The sequence below is a fragment of the Temnothorax americanus genome, unplaced genomic scaffold, assembly GCF_048541705.1.
Source record: "Temnothorax americanus isolate GAGA-0224 unplaced genomic scaffold, ASM4854170v1 Scaffold23, whole genome shotgun sequence".
In the NCBI taxonomy this organism is placed as follows: Eukaryota; Metazoa; Arthropoda; class Insecta; order Hymenoptera; family Formicidae; genus Temnothorax; species Temnothorax americanus.
In genome coordinates, this window is record NW_027509371.1 from 2,288,646 (window position 1) to 2,315,821 (window position 27,176).

The 27,176-nt window shown below is 43.5% G+C and overlaps 1 long non-coding RNA gene across 1 annotated transcript in view; it reads right to left on the reverse strand.

Moving 5' to 3' along the window:
- The window catches only part of LOC143898410 (uncharacterized), a 124,482-nt gene that overhangs the window by 48,344 nt on the left and 48,962 nt on the right, over positions 1 to 27,176 (reverse strand). The window contains exon 2 of the long non-coding RNA XR_013257197.1: positions 8,381 to 8,537. This is a non-coding gene — a long non-coding RNA (uncharacterized LOC143898410). The remainder of the gene's footprint in view (positions 1 to 8,380; positions 8,538 to 27,176) is intronic.

A 27,176-nucleotide genomic window follows, 5' to 3' on the forward strand; every position in this document is an offset into this window, starting at 1 on the left:
CCCGCGCGTTAGACGCTCTAACGAACTCGCAGCTGCATCCGAAATGCATCCGTTTTGCTGGCGCGGTAGGGGAGGGAACGGTACGAACCGTCCGCGTATTCCTCCGTGTTCGCGACGCAGTGTTGCGCGGATATACATACCTATGTATGTGCGCGCACGCCGATCTCCATGCGGCGCGGCTCGTTTTTCGAGTTGGTTCGTTCGCGAAAGGGAAAAGGGTTGAGAGAAGATTTATACGTTGTCTGTTTCCTTTATTTTTTTCGCGAATCTTTCCTGGCTGATGCTGATATGGATTGCTGTTGAGATCATTAAATCAGTATCTTCGCGACAAAAATCGGTTATCCATCGTTCACCGACCCCTTAATAAAAAATGTAAATATCGTTGCAATGTACATTAATTTTATGGATACAAGAATATTATTTCCTCAATAAGAATTAAAACGTTTCTAACGCATCGGTTTGATCTTAAGATTCTCCTGTTATCATCAAATAATAGTAGAAATTATAGTAATAATGTTTCAAAAATATAAAAATTCAATTGACTAACTATTGACATTGACCAGTATATACGACTTTCAAATTTCTCACTTCCGTGAAACGCAATTCGATATGTCATTGTTTCTAGCCGCGCAATTCGTCTCTCAGGCGTGTAACGAAATCGCGCTGGCGATTCTGCGTATCGATGTCGCACGCGCCGCTCCGTCGCGTGATAACCGAGCGAAACGTAAAGACCGAAATTAATTGGCAACGCGGCGCGGGCCGTGGCGCGCAAAACCACCGGGAGGCGATGCGGGGCTGCATTATTATTTCTTCCGGTAGATAAAACCGCGTGCGCGGCAGCGGCAGCGGCGCAGCGGAGAATAAAATATCGTGTACGTGAAATAGGTACGCGCGCGCCGTGTACCGTGCCGCGACCGGGCGGAGTCACGGGTCGGGTGCTGCGTTTAAAACAACGCTCGAGAAATGCACATTTTAATCGTATCGCTAATACCTCGACGTTTATAAGCCTCGGTGTGTCTCATGAATACGCATATTCCTCCCGGTGACAACGGTACAAAATTAATGAACGCCGGAATACTCCGCACCTACGAAGACCGATGTGCGACGCGACGCGACGCGACGCGACGCAACGCGGCGCAACGCAACGCAACGTTCCGCCGGTGACTTTTTCCGCCCGCGCACGGGACCGCCCACGCGCTGCCCTTTTCTGAAATCGTTTTCCCTTGGGGGACTCCTTTTTTTCCACGTAAAACGTTTCCGCCACGCCTCGACGTTTCATTACGAATTGAGGATCTCCGCCGTCGCAAAATCTGTCCACGATTTTGTTTCTCTCGTTCGTTGTTAACAAATAATTGTGTACGATAAAAATCAGCTACGGTATGTAAATAAACTAAGGATTTATATACGATTTTATTCGCCGATAAGTTGTTACCTTGACACGCAAAGATTTTATCGATATCGCGTCGCACAGTTTGTTGCAAAAAAATGTACGGCAATGTTACGAGATGCATTTAACGCTTGTTTGAGGGATTCATTAAGCCTCGTGAATTTTGTATACTCGTGTAAAAGAATTATGCAATAATTTATGAGAGTTAAAAGAGTCATTTATTTAATTACATCGAGTTTAGAATTTCTAAAACTGACGTTTTCTAAATCGTTATGTAGATTTATTTCGGCAGTAACAAGAAAGCGGCATGTATGAAGGCAAATCGAATGCATATTTATGCTCTCGTTAACGATGATCCCGATGAATGATGCGCGTGTAAACGTTACACGTAAGAAGGGGGGCTATCGTCGCGTCGTTACGTCGAAAGTATTAATAAGTGCGCGCGTTCGCCGGGATAGAAATTTGCATTGCACAAATTACAGGCGCGGATTATACGCTCGCCGAGCATATCTACGTAAATAGTCGGATATAATAATTCCGGTAATTGATACCTGTGCGTATATATACGTTCCGTAATTACGTTTAACTAACGGTCGTTGATAAACGTCCGAACAGCGAAAATTTATAGAGCGTGTTACAAGTGTTTCGGCGCTAAGGAATTATCTGCGTATAGGTATATTAGTTAATCGCACACGCGTGATTAGCAGCTGTAGAGATGACGTGATGACGTTCACGATAACATTCTTCCGTTGTCGGGATTTCCATGGTAGACGTCGATCAAGTTGTTTTAAAGTTCAATCGAGATGTATCGACAACGGAATAGAAATTATTGACGTATTCTCATTAACTCGTTCAATTGACATTAACATATTTCGCATCACCGCCATTACTCAAATTCGCCAGTTTCACGATGCTATCTTGCTTCGGAACGAGTTACGTTCATTTACGGATGGATTAAGTCATAAACGATATCTAGTTATGCTAATGCGCGAGTTTTTTTTTTTTTTTTCAATTATTTTGGTCGGTGCGGATCACGCGGCGATAGTATCCAGTGTGGAATTTACCTGCAACGTTTTCAACCGGACATTAAATCGTAAGAGCGATTTCTAGATTACAAAACAATGTTTTGCTTTATTACACGCGATATTCGAAATGAAATAAGAAGAAAAGTGAACAAACGTCCTCGTTCGAACGAATATAGAGAAACAAGTTTTACTTCCTCCGCGCTTCTTCCCGCAATACGTACTCGTAATATCTTTCGTGCTTGTTTTAATATGAGGCACGTCGCGTAAGTACACGTTACATAAAATGGCAAATATCGGTAGGGCTTACTGCCGTATTATGCCGACGGCAGCGGCTTTATTACGCGACATTCTCCGGAAGGAGAGAAAAAAAGAGAAGAGAATACATAGGAAGGCCAAGATGAAGAGGCCAGGGGCCTCGAGGTCGGCAGATGTCCAGGATGTCGCTGTTATAAGTGTCTACGCACCACGCGGGACGATTCTCCATTATGTATAAATACATATACGAAGTTCGGTATCCCTAGAAATGCGACTGCGACCTGTGCCCTTTGAAAGGAGCAGCTGAGAAACGGAAACTCGCGAGAGTAATCTTAACGAGTGTTTATTGTTCTGCTGGATATAATTGTATGGATTCACCGCGGTTATCAAATAATAAATATGTACAATGAGAAAAAAATTTTCTGCATTTTAGTAAATATTAGTTTGCATACAACTGTGATTCCATTTACTAAAATGAAGAAAATGAAGAAAATTTTTCTTTTTATCAGTATATTTTTTTCTCAGTAAATACACAAATACTAATAAAAAAGAAATTTTTCTTTATTTTAATAAATAAAGTCACAGTTGTATGCAAACTAATATTTATTAAAATGCAGAAAATTTTTTTCTCAGTGTAGGAAGAAGTAGAAAATCGCCTTAATTCCTGACAAAAATTATATTAAATCCTAATAAAAATTAAGTTAAATTAGAGATATCACTTGTATAAGAGCAGGTGATAGCTTCAATCGAACATTAGATATCGAGATTGTTTGTTTTAGCGGCGATATTTTATAAAGGCAAAAATTTTTTCGCACTTTGGTTTAAATATTGCTTCAGTATTTTATTCTGAATATATAATTCAGAGCATGGTTACGGGACGCCATAGATCGTTAGCGACTGCACGATGCTAGGCGCAAAAGTTAGCGATCTCTATGGATCGTTGGCAGGTAACTTTTTTCGCGTGACTTTCGCAGGAAGAGAGAAAAGCGCGCCGTACGCGGGCGAAAGGGCTCTGGAACGAACCTAAAGGCGAGGCGAGGTATTTCCACAGCAAGAAGAACCGCGATTCGAACGATTACGGGGCTGCGGCGTGCGTGTGGAACGGTTCCATATATCTAGCCAAGCTTTTGCGCAAACGTGCGCTCGGTCTTGGTCTCAATTAACGCAATTACTCGCTCCCTCGTCTAATTACCTATCAAACGGAATTATTATCGCGCGCGCGTATCGTCTCTAATGAACGTTATTAATTGCTTTATAATTTTTCGATAAAGCACGCCGCGTAATCAAGTTATTATCCCACAACGCGCGCGTTTCCGTTTTTAAGATGCCGCCGCCGCCGCCGCCGCCGTCGCCGTCGAGTTATTTTTCTGCCTTTTCCGTAAATACCCGCGTGAATGTCTCGAACGTTTAAATGTTTCCTCGAGCGCGAAACGATGGAATTCACGAGCAAGTGAACGGGTTTGAAGAGAAACAGAAGCGTGTGAAATAAAATATCTCTCGCAACGAAAAAACGGATATTAGAAATTACGGGATTATAGGATTAATTAGGATTCGGTTCACTTCCAATTCAAGCCTTTGAAATCTCGATCATGCGCGCAGCGCGAAAGGCAGATCGTTGAGAAGTAATCGACGTTTTTCAAAAGGAAGCGATGATAACTTAAGCATCGGTTAGGGGCGCCGCTTCGAGGCAGCGCGTGCAGCAGGTGATATCGAACTGAAGAGCCGTAAAATTCCGTGAGCGAGACCGAGGGTGACGCTGGCCAAATAACAGCCGGGGATGTCCCGTCACGGGCGCTTTTAAGGCACGACCGCTTCCCCTAATTTTCTTATCTGCCGGGGCCAATTTGATAGATCGGCGATATAGAAAGTAGCCTTCTATAAAACGGGGCAGCCTGCGCGCCACGGCGGACAGGTGCACACCTTGTCCAGGATGCGCACACATATCCAGCCGGGAGAGTGAGACCGACGCACCTGACCGACGACGCGGCAATAACCGATGCGGCTTAAACTTCGGTGTCTTTATTACCAGTCAGTGCGCGCGCGCGAGATCTCCTCGCGTAAAAGCGCGAGATACTTTCACAAATTACGAGATAATCAGAGGTTTTCGTGCATGGTGCACGCGCGTTATTATTGCGCGCCGCGTACGTACCCGCATGAAATTGAGATTGCGCCGCGACGATTATATTCTTGCATGCACGCAAGGAGAAAGAGCAAACGCCATTAATTATGCCGCCGTTACCGCGATTATCGTAATCCTTATCCTTCTCACCATCGTCAGCGCTGACGGGATTATCGATACTATGAATTTACGATAATGGTACGTGTCTCCGCGAATTCAACTAATTTTATGTGATTTTAATAGGCGAGTGCACGGCTATTAGAAGTGCCAATACGTATACGTGTCGTGACTCGTGACACGATAGAGACTTGAAATCATCATTTTTCTTATGGTTTTAATTGTTTTCTGGTAATTCTTTTTATCAATGAAGCTAATTTCTCTGTTTTTCACTCTCATTAATACTGAAAAAATAGTTCAAAACTTGATAGCGGTAAGATTTCTCAATACATCATTTTCCTTTTAAATACAATTGTGTATATATTTTTAAGACATAGTTACTGTTAGCATTACGGTTACTGCAATGTTTACTGATAATACCCGAAGAACATTTCCGGCGTTTCGCGTACTTTGGAACGAATACTTCGGCCGAGTCGTCATGACGCAAGAAGCCGGCTCGCGCTCGATTTAATACATGTAGCACGGCGCAGGGTTTTTGAGCGAGCATGACTTCAACGTTCCCACGAGACGTAGGCCCGACTTTTGTCCCATGATCGAGCAAAGCGAACGAGCTAGCGAGCATCCTCCGACGAGTCGACGAGCCCGGACGTTCGCGCACGCACTCATGACGGACGGACGGACGACAAGCACGTACACCACACACAGAACGTGTATGGTACAGTCCCAACCGCGAATAAGCCTTCATTTTTTACAAGAACGGTAGCCCAAAAGTCTTTATAAAGTTAACGAGAGAAAGGGAAGAGAGAGAGAGAGAGAGAGAGAGAGAGGGAGGAATTTGTTTCTATAAAACCTATCTTTTTACATATATCGTTAAATTTATTGCAAAAACGCATGTATAGAGAAAACATAATGGGCTAAGGAATAATTACACTATAGGGATATAAGGATATAACTGCAAAAGCGATGTATGGTGATAAATTGCCGGTGCGGCCTTTGAAAAAGATTTAGCGATAGTAGCACCAGCACAACCTTGCTCCAATTTCGCAAAAATTGAAGCTCGCAAAGATCACGGGACGTTTCGCGGTTAGGCTGTATTTTCGGCCGAGTGTGTTTAGCCAATATTTCCGTGATTTAAAGGCAGATTGGAAGTTGGAGCGGCGGGGCCACGCGAGACCCGAGTCTCGGGACTATTTGTGGTGGCGACTGTATGCACACGTGATAATACACACGCGAGCACACAAAAGGTTCAGCTTTAGTACGGCGGTACGTGATACCAGTTTCTACGTGGGTGCTGGACGTTTTACGACTTTCGGTGGACTCGGAAAGAGAGGGATGTCTCTCTTTCATAGGACAGGCAGTGAATTTCTCGTTTGATTCCGCGATAGGTATCTTGTCTGCGTGCGCGACGACGAGTTTCACGAAATATATCAGTCTCATGTGTCTGGTACATTTCCGCGACGCGACGGTTGCCGCGCCGCCGCCGCGCTTGTGAAAAGAGGCGGCAAAACGTAATTAAGACGCGTGTGTGGGTTAATATTATATTAAATACTCGTTATTTGTTATCTCTCAATGGGAAAAGCGTGAAAGAAACGAGATACTTTCTTTTCTTTTCCTACAATTGTAAATCAACTCTTGGTTCGGGGCCAATTAAAAGAGGCGCGGCTCTTAGATTTTAGCGGTGCGTAACCGGAACGCTACGCGTGTAACGTATGCGCCGTTAAATTAGAGAAGAAATCGGGAGATAATTATTAGCACACGGAAGGATAGCTGATATAATCGTAAGAGAGTCTCCGGACTGACGGCCGGCTGAAAAATGTTGTTTTGTTGCCGTGTCTGCGGTGCGTTACGATGTGTATCGATCCTGCATTATATTTGTTCACCGCGATTGCGACTAGAAACGCAACTTGAGAATTTATTCGAGCTCTCCCCTTTATCCATAAATTAATTAACGTATTAAATTAATAAGGCCAATCTCACGATCGTTGTCAACGCGTGCTCATTTATTAAAACGGGTATAGGGTGTATCAGATGCCGTGCGCTTTCTCTCGGGTTTGGAATATATAAAATTTGTAGCTAAGAGAAAACAAGCAATTTCTATATATATTACCGATAAAAAGTAATAAACATATAAAAATTTGCCACCGCCAAATTATTTCTTTTAACGTGAGCGCTTAGCTGCGAGCAAATTTGAGACGATAAACGCCCAACCGCCGAGATATAACGTTTACAAGCCATTTGTGTAGACTGAAATGTTTTTCTTGATTTTATCATTTTTCCTATATACATGATTAATAATTAGACTCTTCTCTTCCGTAATAATATCGGTGCCCAGTATCATAATCGATATTTTCGTCGTTCCCTTTATTCCGACAGCTAGTTTCAACACTTTTGGGGTCTCGTCTCTTCCGCTCGTTAACCCAGGAAGAGTCGGGGCTTATGGTAATTTAAAGTAGTCATCCCCAGTCGATTCTTTCCTAAAGCTATTAGGCGATCATCTCGGATTATCCTACGATTCCGAGTTTACTCGGAACTCGACTTTTCTAAGTTTTCGCCCTTTTGCGTGCTCGCAACACATTCAGTCGTGTATGCTTGCTTTTCGCGTCGATCCGCTAGGATTAGCAGCCGGATATACGCGGTATACTCTGAATAAGAAAAAAAAAGTTAATTCTGTCAAACGAACGAAAACTGTAAGAGGGCCCCCTCGAACGTTTCTCGTGAGAAACGACGAGGCCATCGGAGAAATGTTATTCTCGCCGGTGCCAATTACCAGCGTAACAATTATCAGATCTTGCCAGAGATCGGTAATTATGTATTACGTCGGTACAATGTTGGGTTTGTTACAACCACGCGGTCTTATCTCTTGTGATTGTATTAGTTAGGAAATCATTTCTTTTCCCCCCGCATGCCGTTGCGAGTAACTGTACCGACCCCGGGGTCGTTACCACATTATCATTACTTACGTCTTTGTTATCGAGAAAACGCGACCTGCTCTCTCGCGCGGCAACCTTACAATTAGATTCTCAGGGTGTTATGAGGGCACCGCTATTGCCGCTCGTGTCTCGCTATTGCGCCGACGTGCGTGCGCGCACACGGCTCAGGCCGAGAGAGATAATCGAAAAAAAATACAGTTAAAACTATCAATGTATACGCGCCCTAAGTGGCCGTAAATTATAATTACCGCAAAATCCCATGGCATCGCGGCGACGATAAGTCATATTATAATGGCCATTAAACAGAGTAGGTAGCGTTGCATGGACTCCGTTCATTTTGACGAGGCACTTCTTTTGGAATAAAATAAGGTATCTCACAGAGAGAAAAGTCGAGGCTATTAAAAATAGTCGCAGATCGGGGTTTTTTTTTCCATATCGAAAATTAGCGACAGATTTGACGGAGAGTCGTCACGCTAACTCCGCGCTGCTGTCGTCGCGATTTTTATAAATCGTTTATGACGCGATCACGTGAGACAGACTTACGTACCTGCGCGAAGGATATCGCGGACAAGAAGGTGGTAGCAGTTTCCAACGAGGCGCCTTACGGGGAGTTCCCGACAGCACGGAATAACTTTGCGGTTGATTTATACTTCCGACAGGCGTAACGAGCTTGCGGTCAGGCCGCGGCGTCACGCGTCCATCGCCTGCACAAAAAAGAAATAATAAAAAGGATAAATCAATAAGATATCGCGTATTTTGTTTCTCATCGCGCAAATAAACGGTATACCCGCACCAGTTTGCGCTCAGTTTCCGTTGACGCCCTCAAATTGAAAACTTGACATAAATAAAATTACACGCGCGATGCTATGGGAATTGTATTTTCAGTTCGAAATATGTATTGCACAAGCCAAAATTGAAAACATCTCGAAACGCTATAAATTCATTATATCACTTATAAAGTGCCAAAAGATCGAGCAAAGAGAATTTTACAAAATAAATAAATATTATTTATACGAGTAATTTGAGAAATTTTTATCTTTGGCTCTTATATTTATTTACGTCTCGTCTTCAATATAAATTAATATTTTCACTGCATATATAAATCAAAATAGAATCGAGAAAACAATAATGTTGATGTGTGTTGTTTTCCTTATAGAGTAGATATTTATGAGTTCATACGTTTTTAATACGAGACGGGTAAGTTTAGAGGAAAGAGAGAAGATTGCCTGCTGACATCTCTTTTACCTCCGTCGGTTTCTTTGTCACGTTTCACGAAACAACTTTAGGTCCACTGTTAGAAGATGTTTAACGAGATAGTGGACAGGATGCTCGACTCGTTGACTATTAATGACTCGAATACGCAGTTATGCCTCAGATATAACTTGCATGAGACATTTAATATTACATTTTTAATATTAAATGTGAAAAAAACACGTAATATATATAAGATTTTCGCCAAACATAAACTTCGAGTAAAATCTTCACCGTTAAACGAAGTGTTATTAATGATGAAAACAGGAACCGCTAACTTTAATAAGAGATATTTGAGCATTATTGTTAAAGTTTGATTGAAAGATAGAACGAAATTAAATCTCATTATTTTCGTTGATATTGAAAACGCCAAAAACTATAATCGAGAAGGAGAAAATAAAGCGTAGATAACGTCGCGCAACGTCGAGACAGCGTTTTGCGGCGGACAGTTTCGGGAGGACGGAAGAAAGAGAAACAATGAATGAAAAGGCCAAGCCGAAGATTTGTGGAGCCACCGGTTTTCGTCTCGCAGTCGTCTTCGTGGCTGACGTATATGTTATTCGAAGAAGAGTCTTCCTCCCGCGAGACTGCGACGAAGGGGTGACGGAGGAGCGACGAGGGGGAAGACAGCAGCGTACACTCGCGGAATACCTAACGACTTTGGGGGCTTTAGGACCGGCTAGAAGGGACCGTGTGGCCCGCCGTAGAAGTCCCAAAAGTCGCGGCACACGGCGAAAAAAAGCCGAAGAGGGGGGGAGGGTCGAACGAGACTCGTCGCGCGCACAACGTTTTTTGCGTTTAAACCTCCTCCGTCTCGCCTTTTATTTGGGCCAGACGGGAATTCGGCTAAATGCATTGATTAAACTGCTGACATCGTTCGGACGGCCCGGTGGCCGCCGTGTCTCCGCAGGTCCGAAAGAGTTGGCCCTTTTTTGCCCTGCCGCGCCGTCTGTCCTCCCTTTCATTTTTTTCCCGCCACTTCGGACCGCGAATCGTAACTCGTAACTTCACGTTCGACAATCGGTGTTTCGTGCAATCGGCGACCAGGGATGAGCGGATTGTGTTGGTCAAGAATTTAGCAAGATGGAATCTGGCGATCCGATCGCGAGACGGCGGAATTCCGTTGCAATCATACCCTGCTCGTTATATTAAAATAATAGCACACTTGTCACAGTAACTGATTTCATTAGTTTACAGAAAACAGGTGATGAAGACAAAAAAAAGTGAGAGAAAAGATGAAATATATAATCTAAAGTGTAAATATTCAATTAATCGTATAAATTATATAGTTCATGAAGATAGATAATATCTATGTAAAAAAATCTAGTGTTTCCATGATACCCTCTTAACTGGCTCTTATTCGATTAACGCTCACGTATAGGTATATGTGCTATCGATTCTATCTTAATAGACGTGCAAAGCGATAGCTGGCGTGTCGTTAATATTCCCGTAATACGGCATAAATATATACGGGAGATGTGAAAAGAACGCGGGTAATATACACGGCTCGAGATTAAATTGACAGGCAATCTTGTTGGCGTGTGTTTCCGTAACACGAGGTAAGAATGATTGTATAGATATATTAAAATAGCACGCGCACAGATAGAATAATTATATGGGTAACATATAAGTGTCAAATATAACAAGTTACTTGTGCAGAGATTAGTTCTCTCTCGATATGTAAAACTCAATCTATCTTTCCGGTTTAAAACAAACATTTCATTGGTCAGATTGAACGATTATACGAGACGAGGTTTTTCCTCTTTGGTTTTTACGGAACTACCCGGCCCTTTTAATTAGTCCGGACCTCAGCGCACGATGCGAAAAACGCGCCATGGCCGGGTTCGTGGTGGCACGAAATGCAGAAACGAATGCGTCTTTTCGCAGGTCGTTCGGCGGACGAGGTAAGGTTTGGCATGCATCGCTCGCTCCTTCGAACAGCAAAGAGCCATCTATGGAATTACCCCGATGATTAATGGTACGGCGCTGGCTCGAGGCACCCTTCCACCTTGTTTTCCAATCCTCCTCTGCCCCTCTGCACGCTCCTCTTTCTCCTTTCCCCGTCACCGACCGCCTACGTCCGCAACGGCCTCCACCAAAACGTGCTACCAGCCACCGGCCCATCTTGGGCCTAACAGCTCCGGGGGCTTCGAAACTCGCTGTACACGAGCTGGCCGACGAACTGTTCAGTTACCGTGTAAAAAAGCGTACAATGTTAAATCCGCGTAGTGCCGACCGTATCTCATCCGCCCGTCCGTCCGTCTGTCTGTCTGTTCTTCTCTTCATCCTGTCTTCTCGATTTAATCTAGATTAAATATTTAGATTACTTTACGTATCGCAATCGTAAACTTTATTAAGATCCAGCATGGCTTTTCGCTTTTGTATATACTTATTGTTAGTTGACATGTTGCTTGCGGGTATAATTATCGTTATTTGCAAATTGTTCGCAGGAAAGCCTCCACCTCTCGTTTAAATTTTCAATAATTTAACACGCGAACAAATGATGACGTATACGATGACTTCTACTCTGTCTTTTTCTTGATTTTCATACTTTGTTTTATTATTACTGGATACAACAGTCAAGGAGTACCTGCTTCTATTTCTCTTTTTTTCTATAGTGCTTGAACGTACGTTCTATTTTACCCATATATGTGTGATGTAATAATTTTACATGCAATTTCAAAGTCTTTAGAAACAGATTTTTAACTTACACTGAATAGATCGCATTAGGATCTTTGCCTAAGGCAACCGTTTCTACGAAAAATCGCTTTATCTGGGAAATGAAATCGACGGTGCGAAGGCATCGGTTAGTCTTTCGCAAAGTCGTAATCGCTAGTCACGAGAGTCAGAAAAAAGGAAACTACGGGACGAAACTACAGGTACTATAGGCACAGGTACGAAGGACAGAAAAGGGGAGAGGGTACGGCGATATGACCCAGGGCAAAGTCGAGCGGCGCTATATGTGTAAAGAAGGAAGAGAGCGCGAGATATAGTGAATTCGGGATCGCATGTCGGGGAACAGTAAGACCTCCCAAACAACCCCGACGGGGGCATCTTCCCTGGGAATAGCAGTGATTCCGGGGAAATGTGCAATATCTTCCGTGATCGGGTATTATTACGTCGTGATTACGGGTTTTGATCTAGGCTAGAAGCGTCCAGAGACCCCTTCCCCTCTCGCCACGCCACTACCACCGTCCTCCCCTTCTCTCCTTCTCCCCCTCGGCGCTCAGTGCACCGTCTCGCAGTGACGATATTCGTGGCGATGCAGCGTCGATGAGGCGGCCGATGAGGAACGGAGCCGAGGGAACGGCACGGAGCCCCGGGTAGGGAGACGTATTGTCTTCGGCGACTGGTCGCTATCGTCGCCGTCACGTCGTCATGCGATTCGTGACGGCCGCCACCGCGAATCGCCGTGGGAAGCCACGTAGCTTCCATTCCGCTTTCTCTCCTCTTCTCCGTCCCACCTCTTTTTCTATTCCGGCGCACTCCGCTCTCCGTCTCTTCCTCTCGATTATGAGCGAACGGGGTAATGAACGACCTATGCCGCAATGCCGTTGCCCGTTGCCGACTGCTCCTTCATCTCCTCCCTCGAGATAGTTCTGCCACGAAAACGGGCCGGCGATTCCTGTCGGTCCGCTACCCATGAGATCCGATCAGATCTAACTGTTTCGAATCGGAACAGCGGCACGATCGAGACATGCTCCAACTAGCACCGCGCTTCATAATTGGAGTATATGAACTGTACGTATTCCTCGTGTTCGGCTCGCTGCTTCTCGAGAGGTATATCCTTTCAGGACGTGGGATTCGTTCTCTCAATGTTTCAAATACAAAAACATTCTATAAAAATGGTATAAATTTGTCAAGAATGTTTTATTTTAATCTTTTTTTCTTAAACAGATGCAGAATAACTTCTTTGAGATAAAAGAATATTTTATATATTTACTCTATTATTTAACCAAGACTCTAAAAAGTATTAATCATTACATGTTATCGTCGTGAAAAGTTGATATAAGTCGCGAGTATGATTCTTAATCACGAAGGCAGGAAGTGCATCCGTAGAAGAGGGACCATAGTGGACGATGTGAAGAACATTATAGTATATAGGTACACAGCTATAGTCGTTCTTTAGTCGAGAGTCTAATGACAAGTAGCACGCGATCGCGCGTCGCATGTAGGTTCGCACTTTGGGACCCGAGATTGCCGGGGGAGACATTATGAAACCACATGAGACAAAGGGTGGAACGGAGTTAAGTAGACGGTATAGCTTTGGGGTGGGTAAGAGAGAAAGAGAGAGGGAGGAAGAAAAAGAGAGAGAGAGAAAAAGAGAAAGAGAGAGAGAGAGAGAGAGAGAGAGAGAGAGAGAGAGAGAGAGTGAGGAAGAGCCGTGGGGCGAGGAGGAGAGGCACATCGGCCCGCATTGCGGAACGATGCGCAACAGCTGCACCTGACACGTCATTTGTGTGGAACGTGTATCAGCACTGGCGATGGCTAATTATTATTCCACGTGCGCGAATGCATGCGCGCTTGCCTGTTCGTTCGTTCCTCCGTTCCTTCGTTCTTGACTCGTCTTTCATGCGCGTGCCGGACGAGAGACGAGATCTCATCAAAACGCTGTTCGGTGGTTTTGTAATGGCGGATTCGTGTAGACTATAGGAAACATATAACGCGTATTACCGACGAATCGATCCGTTCGGATTACGCTATTGACACGTGTTTACATGGCAATTGCACCGAAACGCAGAACTAATTCAATTTCAATTAAATTGTAATCGGATTGTACATCGTTGTACACGTATGCAACGTCATTGTAAGGCGTTTGAACTTTCACGACTTTATAAGGAGGTAATTTTGACGCGTAAATTTTATGCGTTTATCGAGCTAATCTCTCGTCTACTGTTTTCCCAGTAAACACGAGAGACTCAGTCATTATTCGAATTGCTGTGCAGCATTAAATCCACACCGTGTCGCGAGGCGCGCACTTCATGTATGTTAAGTTATATCATGATTACGCGTCCCCTCATTTACCTGCCGTGTTACCTTCAAGCTGCACACGCTGCTGCAATAAATGTCACTTCCGTCGCAACTGCGCTTCTGACGAGAAAGCTTAAGGCGACAGGCGGTCATAAATATAAACGAATCTAGTCATTCTTATTCATTGCGGTATTTTCATCAATGTTATCAATTGTAATAACAAGTGCTATATTTCACGAAAACGAGATATGTGAGACGCTTCATAGAGAAAGTTTTTAATCGGTTTCGTCAGTGCATTCGAAGTCTTCGGAAAAAATTTTTTCCAAAATTCGTTCAACGACCTGAGAACAGTAATAGAGTTATTTCGAATTTCTGTTCGGCCAATCTGTTAACGCAATAGGCACATGGCGCCTATTGTGCTCGCGTACGTCGAGGGACGTCGAATCACCCCTAGGCATGAAATTAAACCGTCACCTACCTACGCGCGTCCCGCGCGATCGCGGCATTCGAGGTCTTCGGATGAAATTGTCCGTCTAATTTTATCACGGCTGGCTTTAAAATGATGGAAGGTCTCTCCGGGATAAGCTCGGGCACGTGGGGCCAAGGGGAGGCCCCGAGGTTGGGCTTTAATAAAGAAGCCCGACGCGGCTGGTTCGCGACGGGACTGCTCTGTCTGCATGGTGCGCGCGTCAAACCGTACGAGGAAATACGTAAATCCTCGAAATCCTCTCGGGGACTGCGAAACGAGTTTCAGGGACGATATTTGACTCGATAACCTGTACCTTCCTTTCGCGTGTTTACGCGGATTTTAAGTTCAGAGGCAATATAGCAGTTTCGGGATTAATGTCGTCAATGAGAAATTCAGAAGTCGATTTACGAGAAGGAAATTATTGCGTTGGTTAATCTCTCGAAGAATAACCCTCTCAAACTGTGTAAAAAAAAAAAGAGAATCTGACTCTTTATTTATTTAATGAGATTAAATGAGAAAATAAAATGTTTGTTGGTCTTAAGGATACTTCACTGTAAGGACTGTAAATATGAGTTGTTGTATCTGAAAAGATTAATTTAGAGTTTTTCCAGGTAGAAATTTCATATCTTTGTCTTTGCCTCGATTTTCGCTCGAGACGTAACTGCGAGACTTATCTACGATAAGCGTCCATAATAATAGACTTTTATGTAACAAGGTACTTTCTTTATACATATATCAAACGTTGAACTTTAAACGTTATGCTAAACTTCGATAACGAGCGCATTTTAATGTCTGTCTTTGAAGCGCTTTCGAAGAGATAAAACGTGAAGTATCGCTCCCATTTCATTCTTCGACAAGCATCGTATTTTAATTCGACGTTGTAGAACGCATCGCATTACATTACGATCTATCGACTAAATCGACATGCGTAAAATAATACAAGAGAGCACTTATATATGAGTGACAATTTGCATATTTTCCCGAGCCATTTTATCGCAAAAAAACCATTTTAAGTATAAAAAGTAACAAATATTTTATTATTGTCGAAAAATAATTCGGAATCAATTGCCACATTGAAGAAACTATAAAACTTAAAACTTCATAACTTCGTACAAAGAACTGCATAATATCTATCCATCAATGCATCATATATTATACGCTCAAAGTTGAATCGAGCAGAATGAAAGTGATCACGGTTTTCCGTGCTCAACGTAATATCTCCGTTTGTTATCTCCGTTTGTTGAAACGGAGCCGCTGTATCTTGAAGACATAGTTACGTTATCGCGCGAAGGAAATCCTGTGATTTTGCCGCGTCAATTTCGGAAAATTTGCGCCTTATCAGCGGGCACGCTGCTCCCGAGTAATCCGCGGAAGCCATTTGCCAGGCACGATGGGTAATTAGCGTGCGAAACGCCGATCCGCGCCGCAATAGCGTGCGCGGCCTTCCTCTTACGCAAGAGCCCGTCGTGCGCGCAAGAAGAAAAGGAAAAAAAGAGAGAACTATCGACCATCCACCTTTATCTGCCGGTTGTATCGCGACCTGACCAGCAATCTCCGTTGTTGCGTAGGTAGGTAAGCAGGCAGGGTGGATAGTGGCACGCAGAGAGAACAACTGGAGTCGATTATCAAGATGCCACGATATACGCCGCGAATGCAAGTGTGATTGCGTTTTCCACGAGACGTCACGCGGAAGCAGGAGAAGCCGAGCGGCGGCTCCGATTGCAAGGGCGCCGTCGGCGACATATCTCATCTGCGAGGTATTAATAACGATTTCTTCTGTGAATTGATCATGCATTTCCTACCTCGAACAGTTGATCCGCGCGAACATTTATTTCTTCTTTCCATACGTGTATCGCGTCTCTCGTTACGAAAAATATACTTCGAGATATCGTATATTTCGGCGTATTTCCATAAAAGTACAATTCGTAAACGTATGTATCTCTTATTATATGCGTATACAATCAAAACATATAAATCTCTTTGAAACACATAACTGCTTCAAGTGTGTGTGCGCTTGAAAACGCGACGGATTTGGATATTACGGAAACCGAAACAAGAGAGAGAGAGAGAGAGAGAGAGAGAGAGGAAAAGAGAGGAGAAAGAAACGTTTTATAATTTTCGTCTCGGTAGCCGGGGAAAAGAGCAGGCGGAAGACACGAATGGCGCTAATAAAGCAGTCGGATAATCCGCGAGCGGCCCGGTGTTTCGGCGAAACGGCCCCATGGGTGATAGCACGGCTGCGCCCCATGACTGTGCGACGTGATTAAAACCAGCGTTGAATCGACGGTGCCAAAGCCACGGGGGGCTGATTGTCAGGGGGCGAGAAGAGCCGCCCTTACCCCCGTGCTTAGGCTAATTTACTGAGATGTCGTCATGCTATCGAATCTTCATTGCGGCGCTTTCGCTTCCGCTTCATCGAGCGCGTCTTTAAAAGTTTAAATTTGTCTGTATTTAGAACTGTGAGAAAGACATAGGACGACAGTTATAGGTGCTATATCTTAAAAATTATTTGAAAATACTTTATACCTTTTCTTTACGATTTGCACTTTTATTTTATAAACAAAGATTTATAATTTTTTTTTTACTTCGCGTTTAGCGGCGTGTTTTAAAATCTGATAGATGGCGGATTTCCATAGTTGCTCAATGCATTCGTCTTTTTCCTGAAGAAGTCTGCAAGCGATAAAGCCGTATGGTAAACGTACGACGCATTTTTTTCTGACGATAGTATGCCAAGGTACGTTCTACTTTGACAATGTTGACATCGTGTTACATCGCAGATCGCGATAAAGATAATGGTAAAAAGTTTCCATGTCTGCAAACTTGGCATGTCGAGGACGATGAGTAAAATGATTGGTTGGCTCGGATAGGTACAAATCGCCGATAAAAGGCAGTCTTATTTTAGTACACTCGCTGTCAGTCGAGCGATAACTACTTATCTAACATGCAATATTCTGAAATTGACCATTCTTCACGTCTTTCTCGTACGAGCGCAAGTTGAACGCGATGTTTTCATGATCCTGATAAATGATACTGAATAACCTATAAGTATAAGTAATCACTAATCACGAAAATAATTAATTTTTTTTGTTAATAAAGATTTTCTACATATATTCCATAATAACCTTTAATAAAATTACCACTTACGATAATATTATGATCGACAACACTAATTTTCTCGTTAAGGTTTTTCGTATAATGTTCGCAATGAAAATGTTCGTACCAACAAATGAAATATTTAGAAAATCATAAGTTACCATATTCAAGCCAGAAATTACGTAGACATAAATGGAGCGCTCAATCGTGACAAGCAATCGACTGTTACACCGCAATAGAAGCTTCGCATGAAATGTCATAATCTAAATTGAATAATATCGCGGCGCATAAAAATGCGACGGAAAAATACGGTACAACGGAGGAATAATTACCTGCTCAATTACGGGGCGCACCGCGCGATGTCGTCGTACTTAAGCAGCCCTAACGATTCGCGAAACAATCCGCGGCTCGCGTTATCACGAAACGTTTTTCCTCCCTCTTTTCTCTTTCCTCTTTGTCGACATGTAAATCCAAGGCGAGCTCACAACTGACGCGCGTTACGACATATTTTTTATCGAGGCACGCACAGCGGCCGTTATCGCGGCGTATTGCCTACTCAGCCGCGACCTATATGCATTCGCAATTTTTCCCTCTCGCGATTGGACACGGCAGGGGGTGGCTGGAAAAATCCAGGTACGTGGCGTGATTGGACGATACGCACTGGAAAACGCGCGCGGTTATACGCAGCGCGCGAACGACATTTGTCGCAACATTCTCCGCGGGGCAAATTTTATTCCGCGCGCGACGTGGTCCGTTATCGCGGATATTACTTTCTCCCCGCATATTTTTCGTTATAAGCGCTAATTGCACGCAGCGCGCCGGAGGCCTTGCGGAGGATTTACGACGATCCACGGCTTATCGCAGAAACGCGCAGCTACCGCCTTTCCTTTCATCTAAACAAGTGCGTATATACTTATTCTGTCTTCAGACGTTTCCGGCCTGGAAAATTATGCCGCGCGATAGCGCGCGAAGGAAATCTGCGCCGACGTCGACCGTCGCGTCGTTGCCCCGTTTTCTTTCACGACTCTTTTCGTTTCTACGATTACATACGTTTTTTCCACTCAATTTTTAAGTCACCTGATTTTTTTAAAATAGTCAATATTGAAATGCGATAACAATTGGAGGATACCGTCCGATTTTCCGGAAAAATCTATGAAACAATTATAGTTGGACGTACAAACACATAATGTTAATCTATTTTATCACGTTATGATACTCAAAGGGTTTATTATAGCTTATCATTATATCCTTTATCCTTAATTTATATCTTCTTCTTATTTTTTAAAATACAAGAAAAGCAACTTTATATATAATGCAATGTCATATATGATACGATCGAATTCAGTTCAGATTCTAAGCATTTGCAATTCGCTCGTCGCGGGTTCACTTCCCATTGCACGTAGATTTCTCCCGCGTTCTCTCAAAACCGCCATCGCGTGGGTGGCAATGACATGTAATAATAACGCCCGGCAGCGCATCGCGTGCGACAGCGAGCGAATCGCAGGGAATCGAGCGGTGTGGCTGGCGGCGGCGCGGCGGCGGCGACGACGGTGGCCCCCTCGCGCCTCGCGCACGGCCCCCCTGGTCTCCTTGACAAGCGGGTGTTTAATTGGCGTTGAAACCAACGGTGTGACGGGAACACACCGTGTGTGCCGGTGGCGTCGCCCGAATGCCCGAATGCCTGAATCCTGCCGCGGCTATACGCAGGCAGATCCGCCATCGCTGGTGCGTTACCACGGCGAAAACCGGTAATTACCCGCGGCACGCAACTTCGTGCCACACGTATGTACGGCAACGACGTCGTGTGGGTGTGCGACCTACGTGCGCACCACGTAGTGCTCCCCCCTTCGACCCCGCGTCGTCGTCGTCGTTATTGTTGTTGTTGTTGTTGCTCGCGATGGCGGTACATATACACCCGACGGCGATTTCCGCTCGGGCTTGTTCGCGATGGCGAGCGACTTTCTCAGCGTTAGATATAGGTGTCACAGCGGTATGTGGGGCTCGCACCGGATACGCACCGCCACGCCGATTTGCACCGATTGGTTTCGGAGCGGCTGAGGGATTCGAAGAGCCGCAAAAAAAATCACGCCAATCGCGATTGTTAATTTTCTTTCACATACAACTTAGGCTGCGGTCCACTTGACGCTACAAATGCTTCGAAGCATTCCTCTTCTCTTTTCTTTCAATGAAGAAAGAAAGAGAAGAAGGACGCTCCAAAGAATTTGTAGCGTCAAGTGGACCGCAGCCGCAATCTCCTTAGATTCGAAGGATTATACCGTTCGAAATAAAAGACGCTAAAATATATTGTACAAATAATTGGATTTCTCTTTAAACACTCGTTGAAGTTGGCTGAAGTTCGAGATAAGCCCAATTAACCTTATTAATTTAATAATGAAAAGCCGTTTCATATAGGTATTCCATTGCACGGTTTTTAAAACCTGCAGTAAAACGGTTGTTTTAAGTATTTATGAAGTGTTTTGTTAAAGATCGTATCAATGTTAATCCAGTCTACGTAGTTGGTCTCGGAGTTCCGTTTTCGAAAATCAGGAACACACGACCGAATGCACATTTAGTCTGCAACTGCGCGTGTCTGTGTGTGAAATCATGACGGTAAAAGTACCATTATTAGTGTACGTGCATTATTTACGTAATGTTATTTCAATTCCCACGCCGTCGCGGCGGAAATTAAAATTCCATCGCGCGGCATCGGCAAACATCGCACCCGGTTATCATCCGATACCGAGATACACTGCCGACAATAATAATTATCGCGATCGCGACGATAACGCGAGAAGGATAACCGAGCATAATTACGAGATAGGTCATCTCGCCTATTGATTTAAGTCCTTCTATCGTTCGGCTCCTCTCCTTGCTCATTGGACGCGGCAATTAGTTTGAGAGAGGAAAAAAAATCTGTATGAGAGAAAAATGGTGGAGTTAATTTTCGATCGCGTCGAATTATCTCACGTAACATCTGTACGCTTTAACGAAGGCGAATTTGCAATGGCGAAGTGTGCATCTTCGGCGTGGCGTACGCCATTGCGCGCGTCGTAGGGGAGACCGGGGCTCTCGTTGGCACCGTTTTTACAATTTCGGCATTTAAGTTTTTATACAACTAATTATCATGATTAAACAGTACTAATATGATAGAGAGAACCTTTCTTTACATTTTCATGTTATAGGAACGCTCCTGTATACCGTATAGTTTCTTTGTAATAAATGCATTGTGGCCAACTTTCCCCGATAGTAGGGTAAGTTGGCTATGCGACAAAAGTCCACGTTAAATTAATGAATACGTAATAGAAACACAAAACGGGTAACACATACGTATACTTCTTGATAAAGATTGTATCTTTTAAAGTTATTTTGTAATGATCGAATATCAAAACGTTGTTGCAGAAAAATAATTGTGAACTACTTTAGATGTAGCTTTCTTCATCATAAAAATATATCTAGCTTCTATCCAGCATTGTAGGTAGCAAATCACATGCTCAAACAGGTCTCACGCGCACGGCAACAACAAGTCAAGCTAAGCGTGTCTTGATATGAGCCAACATACCCCATCCCTACATACGTTTTATTTCAGTCGTTTTATTACAATAAATTACTATTGTTAGTCAAAATAACATGTCGTACAGTAACAGAAACTTTTCTTTTAACTAATGATACGTCACTTTGATTTACTTCTCAAGCTGAAGAATATTAATACGATATTTTGAAACGCTCGAAAATTTACTTGTCACCTCTTGAATCAGACTTTTCTCTTTTTTTATTGTAATACTTGTCTGATTAAAATAAAACTTTGTGAAAATTACCTATGTCATATAAGAAGTATTTTGTGATAACTTTTCCATTGTTTTTTTCCATTGTTTCGCTATAAATATATAAACGGAACGCATTGCCAACTTGCCTCTTGTGCCAACGAGCCCCGGTCTCCCCTACGACAGGAAACGCGATAATTACTCCGCTGCCTCTGTATTCGCGCTGACGTGCAATTATGAGCGCGCCTAGACGCGCACACGCGCGCGATACGCGTATATACGCACGAGTGTGTGAGATTCACTCGTGCGACAGGCCGATAAGTTAGTAGTATCGCCGAACGATCGGTCTTTTCCCAAACGCATCATGGTAACGTGACGTCGCGGGTAAGAAATTATTTCTTTATACGATTTACAGCCCGTTAAACGAACGCCATTGCGTGGCGCAAAGACTATTTATAGATAACCCACCATTTTGAAATGGTGCGACAGGAAGCCCGATAATCACCAACGGTGTGCACGCTCGATGGAGCACCGTGCTTGTATGAGAACGCCTACGTCGTCGGTGACCATGGCGTCTGTTCCGTGCGTTATTTCAATATTACATATACCGCTGGCAACAAAATAAATCGCGAAAATCGAGGTAATTTTGTATAATTCTGCATAATAATCATCGATCGTCGACGAATTCGCTACAAATTAATTCCGCATTTATTTGGCGGAACGAAGGAAAAAGAAAAAAAAAAGACAGGAAAATGATAAATCCGCTCTCGTTCGTCATTCGTTTCTCGTCGAAAAATCGTCGAAAACCGTCGGCGCGGTGCACGAAATTTTATCGATCATCAAACGTGATAATATTATGCCGCATAATAAGCCGTAAACAACAATTAACTCGTCGTATCGCGATGCGAGCGCGGGCCAATTAATTAATCATCGTCGGCTGTCTAAATGCCGCGAATTCAAATCACCACGTAATTGGTCATAAATCCTTACGAGACTCCTTCGCTATTCGTTATTCAACGAGTGCGGGGCCGTCGCGTCGTTTCAGTCCTTTACGTACGTGCTTACGTGTTCGGCGCATAAATTTTTAATGTCGCAACGGATCGTGTGTCTAGTTATGCCATATTTTATCGCTATATACGAAAACACGCTCGTTATTGCGACCCCTAAGTTACACTTATCCCAGCGATTTAATTGAGCGAGTGCTAACCGTGGGACCCGTGGAGTTCTATAGCGCGTGCCGTGGCATACGAATTTCTCGACTAATTATTCGACAGTCTGGCCAATTATCATAAATCTTATTGACACCTGCTCGAATTGGATTCGCGATAATGTAAAACCGCGGCGAGAGAGTTGCAGGAAAAAGGATTACTTTCGTCGAGATGCAAGAACGATTGCATTGTATTCTAATGATCCAGCTATATTTGGAAGGAGATACACGTTATATGCCGTGCGTACGAGATTATATTATAAGAAATATTGATATATTAATAGACTTTGAATTTTAGATTCGGAGTCCAAATGTAAGAAATATCTTGCTCGTTGCGCCGCGTCACTATTTTTGAAACAAATTCTCTCAATTCGTACACGATTTATTATAATATCCGCTGTTAAACATCAAAGTTTCGGACTAATCTTGAATGGAATTAATGTCACTAAACATCTTTACTGGGAATGCTCGCTGTTATACATTTTTCACGGCAGAATGTACAGTGTGTTCTCGCGACAATATTACAACTGCGATTACTGCCAATATTCTCGAAGAAATCTTTAATTGATTATCGAATTAAAAAATTTTTTGTACGCGACAATAATGCGGCGATCGATCGCTCTTTTTTTTGCCGTCGGCAACCGAACGCGGCGATTTGATGGACTCGGTCGAATTATTTAATGTCGTACTTAGATTTATGGAGAGAAGATATACTCATGGGTCTCCCCATATCTGCTCGTAGTATTCAATTCGATATATGCGCCACGAGTATACGTGTACACGAGAGCTCACCTCTCTTGCACTCGTTTTAGAAGAATTCTGTCGTCGGTATAGTGGTGCTAAAGTAACGTTTGTGATATATATCCGCATCTTTCCTAATTACGAATTTTTTCATAGAAAGACTGTCATAATATTATGCCACTAAGATAATTAAAGAGTTGAAGATGGATAATGTCAAAATATTCAATGATAAGACGCAATCTTCTAAGCTTGCAATAAAGATGTGCCGTTTTAGAATTGACAATAACTAATTCTTGAAAATTGACTGCAAAACATATTTCTATAAGCGTGTACATTGATGTAATTATATCAAGATATCAAGACTTCTTGATTTAATTAGTGATGTCTTCGACATGTAACGGTAGGGTTATACAAAAATGCTTTTTTGGATTATTATTTAGGACAGTTGAAGTGTTGATTTGTAAACAGTAATTTTATATCTTCGGCAATGCAATGCAATGATTTGTCTCATGGCCTCTTGATTATTACATCTCTTGCATTCCATTCGGCAATCATAGATCGTGTCTATTATTGCACCATAAATTATAATTAGCGTAGCGTCAACGCAATGTATTTAACTAATAAATTCATTGTCCATTGTGTGCAAATTAATGTATGATAATTTAGTAGATTTTGCTACTAGCTATTAGAATTAGATCAATCCGAAAGGGGAGAAATGATGTTTGACGGAACGGATTGAAAAAGTGAACGAGAGTTATGCTCATATCGGAATTGCTAAATCCCTTATGACTATTAACACGAATGCAGATATAAGAGTATCATTCTGATCTATTAATTATTCCTATATTGTAAACTCCATATCGCACCTGATAAATTAATTATTATAGCGGCCATTTCTATTCCTGCATAATTACGCGTCGAGAATCAACATATTGCATTGTATACATATAACTATTATAAGAGTTCCTGCACGCGTACACATAATATGAACACACGGACACATCAGATATTAAAGTCATATTATTTAATTATTGTGATCTAGGCTTCATTTAAATCGCAAAAAATGTAGTCACTTTCATAATAAATATTATGAGCATCCCGCGTATATTGTTTACAATTATATAATATTCTTGTCGAGGATATTTTTTCACCACTTTATGGAGGATATACTTTCACCACTTTTCACTACATTAATAATTTTATGCAAATGGATATATCTCAATAAAAATTTTATTTCTTTTTTTATTTTAATTTCTACACGTTCTTACAAAATCACGCAATCGCGAGTTACAAAGGCGTTATCAGAAGTGAAATTTCGCAAATTATCGAGACGCGATAATTCGCCACGGTCCACCGGTAACTACAGCCCGTTCGCCGGTTATCCGGCGAAATCTCGCGATAGGTCTTCGAGGTCTATTAATTACCTTTACTTACGGGGCCGCTGCCGCACGTTGCAGTCGCCCGAACGGGGGAGGGTGGAAGGCTGTCGGCATGGGGGTAAAAGGCACTTAGAGTAAGAGTGTATAAAGCAGGCGCACCCTCTGCTGCAAGCGAGCGACCGAGCGACAGACGGGTGGCCCCTCTCTCCGTCGGGTAGAGTGGGGAATATTTAAAAAGTAATATCAATTACATTTGCATATTCACCACCCACTCATGACCCGCGCCACCGTCCGCCCCGTTCACCGCGCTGCCCTCCGCCGAGTCCCGGAGACCACCCCTTATAACACAGGGGCTGTATGTTTTGCCTCTGCCGTATATACGTGGATTGAGGAAGATCACGCTGACTTGATAAACAATTATAACGCATGAATAACAAAAATATAATGAAGCTAAAGGACATTAAAAAGAATATCTATTTTAGATTTCTTCCCTTAGTGAGAAATATTCGAAATGTGGTTAGTATAATGTATTGTATATATAGGAAATAAAATTATTCCATCTGCTAATAATAATTGTATTGTTATCTTCAGTCTTTTTATTCAAGGTCTTTCTTTTCACGCTTACGACATTCTCTGTATTCAGCTGTCATGCCTGCAGACGTTAACTGTCAGGTTTGTTTTTACCATGATGCAAAGATAACGGGAGTAGCTTCTTTATTCGATAGAGACAAGCATTGCATCGACGGGTAGTCTCATTGGATCTGTCGTTATCCAAGTCGATTTTCGTCGCAGGTCAAGCGGTGTTCGTGGTGAATCTTCTCGTCTCGAGATTCTCAAGGAACATCATATTTTTATGGAAACGAGGAATATTAAAGTGGGCGGTGGCGACATCGCCTCCCGTTTATTTGACGCGGTTTCGCAAGCTTGCCGAGCGAAAGAGAGAAAGAGTGAGGGAGAGGAAAGCAACAGGGAGGACGGCGGCATCGTGCTCACGCGGTTGTGTATCGGTGTAAATCTTTGTTTGCAGGAATTTACGTAAGGGCAAAGCGAGTCCCGGCAACGAGGCGCCGCAATACGATAATGCGATAACGTTTCCCGTCTCCCCCTCCCGCCTGGCTCTGCCCCCAACCCTTGCTTTCGGCTTCCACAACCTCCCTGCCCCCTTTTCAGCAGGGATTTCGCCATTGTGCTTGGTGCCGATTGTTACTTCGCGCGGGCGTTAACATAACAATACGCAAATGCGCGGCCGCACTCCTCGGTTTTCTTATTCCTCCGCGCATTCACCCCTCTTTATCCCCATGTCTTTTTTTCCTCCTACGCTCCTTTTTTTTTCTTACTTTTCACCGCGGCTCTTTCGCACCGCGACGAATTTCGCGCCGGCGGCTGACGTGACTTGTCGACCTCGAGCGGTTTCCGTAGTCCGCGAGTGTGAGAATAACGAGTAATCGGGAGAGCTATTACTTTTACTTTTCGCGATTTCATTCGTGATGGATTAGCATTCCACGTGCATAATGATTTACTTACACGAATACGTGCGGATTCGCGGGATATCGTAAACGCGAACCGGAAGAGAGGAATCAATGGGCTCGCGAAGATGCGTATACGTGAATCGACAAGACTTGTAACGTACGCCTGTTACGTTTTAAATGCGAAAAGCGATACGGCTAAGAGAAACAGAAATTGTATTTATGTTCTTGAATGCGAAACGGAAATTTGATGCAAAATTGAAATTGGCAGGGCGATCTACATCGCGATCGAAATCACGAACGTGTATCGGAGGATCGCGCTCGCTCGCAAGGACAAGCGAAAGAGAGAATGCGGCGAACCGCGATAAATTTGGCTCGAAATGTAGCCGCGCACCGCCGTGATTATTTTCATTACGGTATACAACGCGGCCGATCGCTATCTACGGCTTCCCACTGTACGGCGTAGCTTAGATTTCATGTTTTTTTCTTAATGATTTGAGCAATTAGCCACGCTGAATGCCCTGACTTCTCGTTCCAGTTCGCTCCCTCGTCTCCTCCCTCTTCCTTTTGCTAGTCGGGGAATTCGCCATGAGTCCTCCGTGCCGAGGACGAGCACGAGGGAAAAAAATAATGGCGTCGGCCGGCTTGTTATCGCGTCGAACGACGGCGCGCTCGCGCGTTATTATCTGCCGAGCGAGTAATTAGAGGAGAACTGCTCGCGTACGGGATGTATACGCGCCGTGGAAATTGGTGGCATTGCCGATTACGCGTGCAGTAATGGCGATATTACGCGAATAATTAGCGGGACTGCGGAGCGTGGGTCGCGGAGCAGCCGGAGCCGGAGCCGGAGTAACGCTAAAGTCGAGCGATGTGGGATCCACCCAGAGCCACGCGATTATCGACGTTCTTTCCTCGAGCTTGTTCGATAAAAGCAACAATAATAGGATAATAATATTCTCGGCGTACTGACGAGAGAAATTACGTGAATAATTAGCGGTGCCGCGG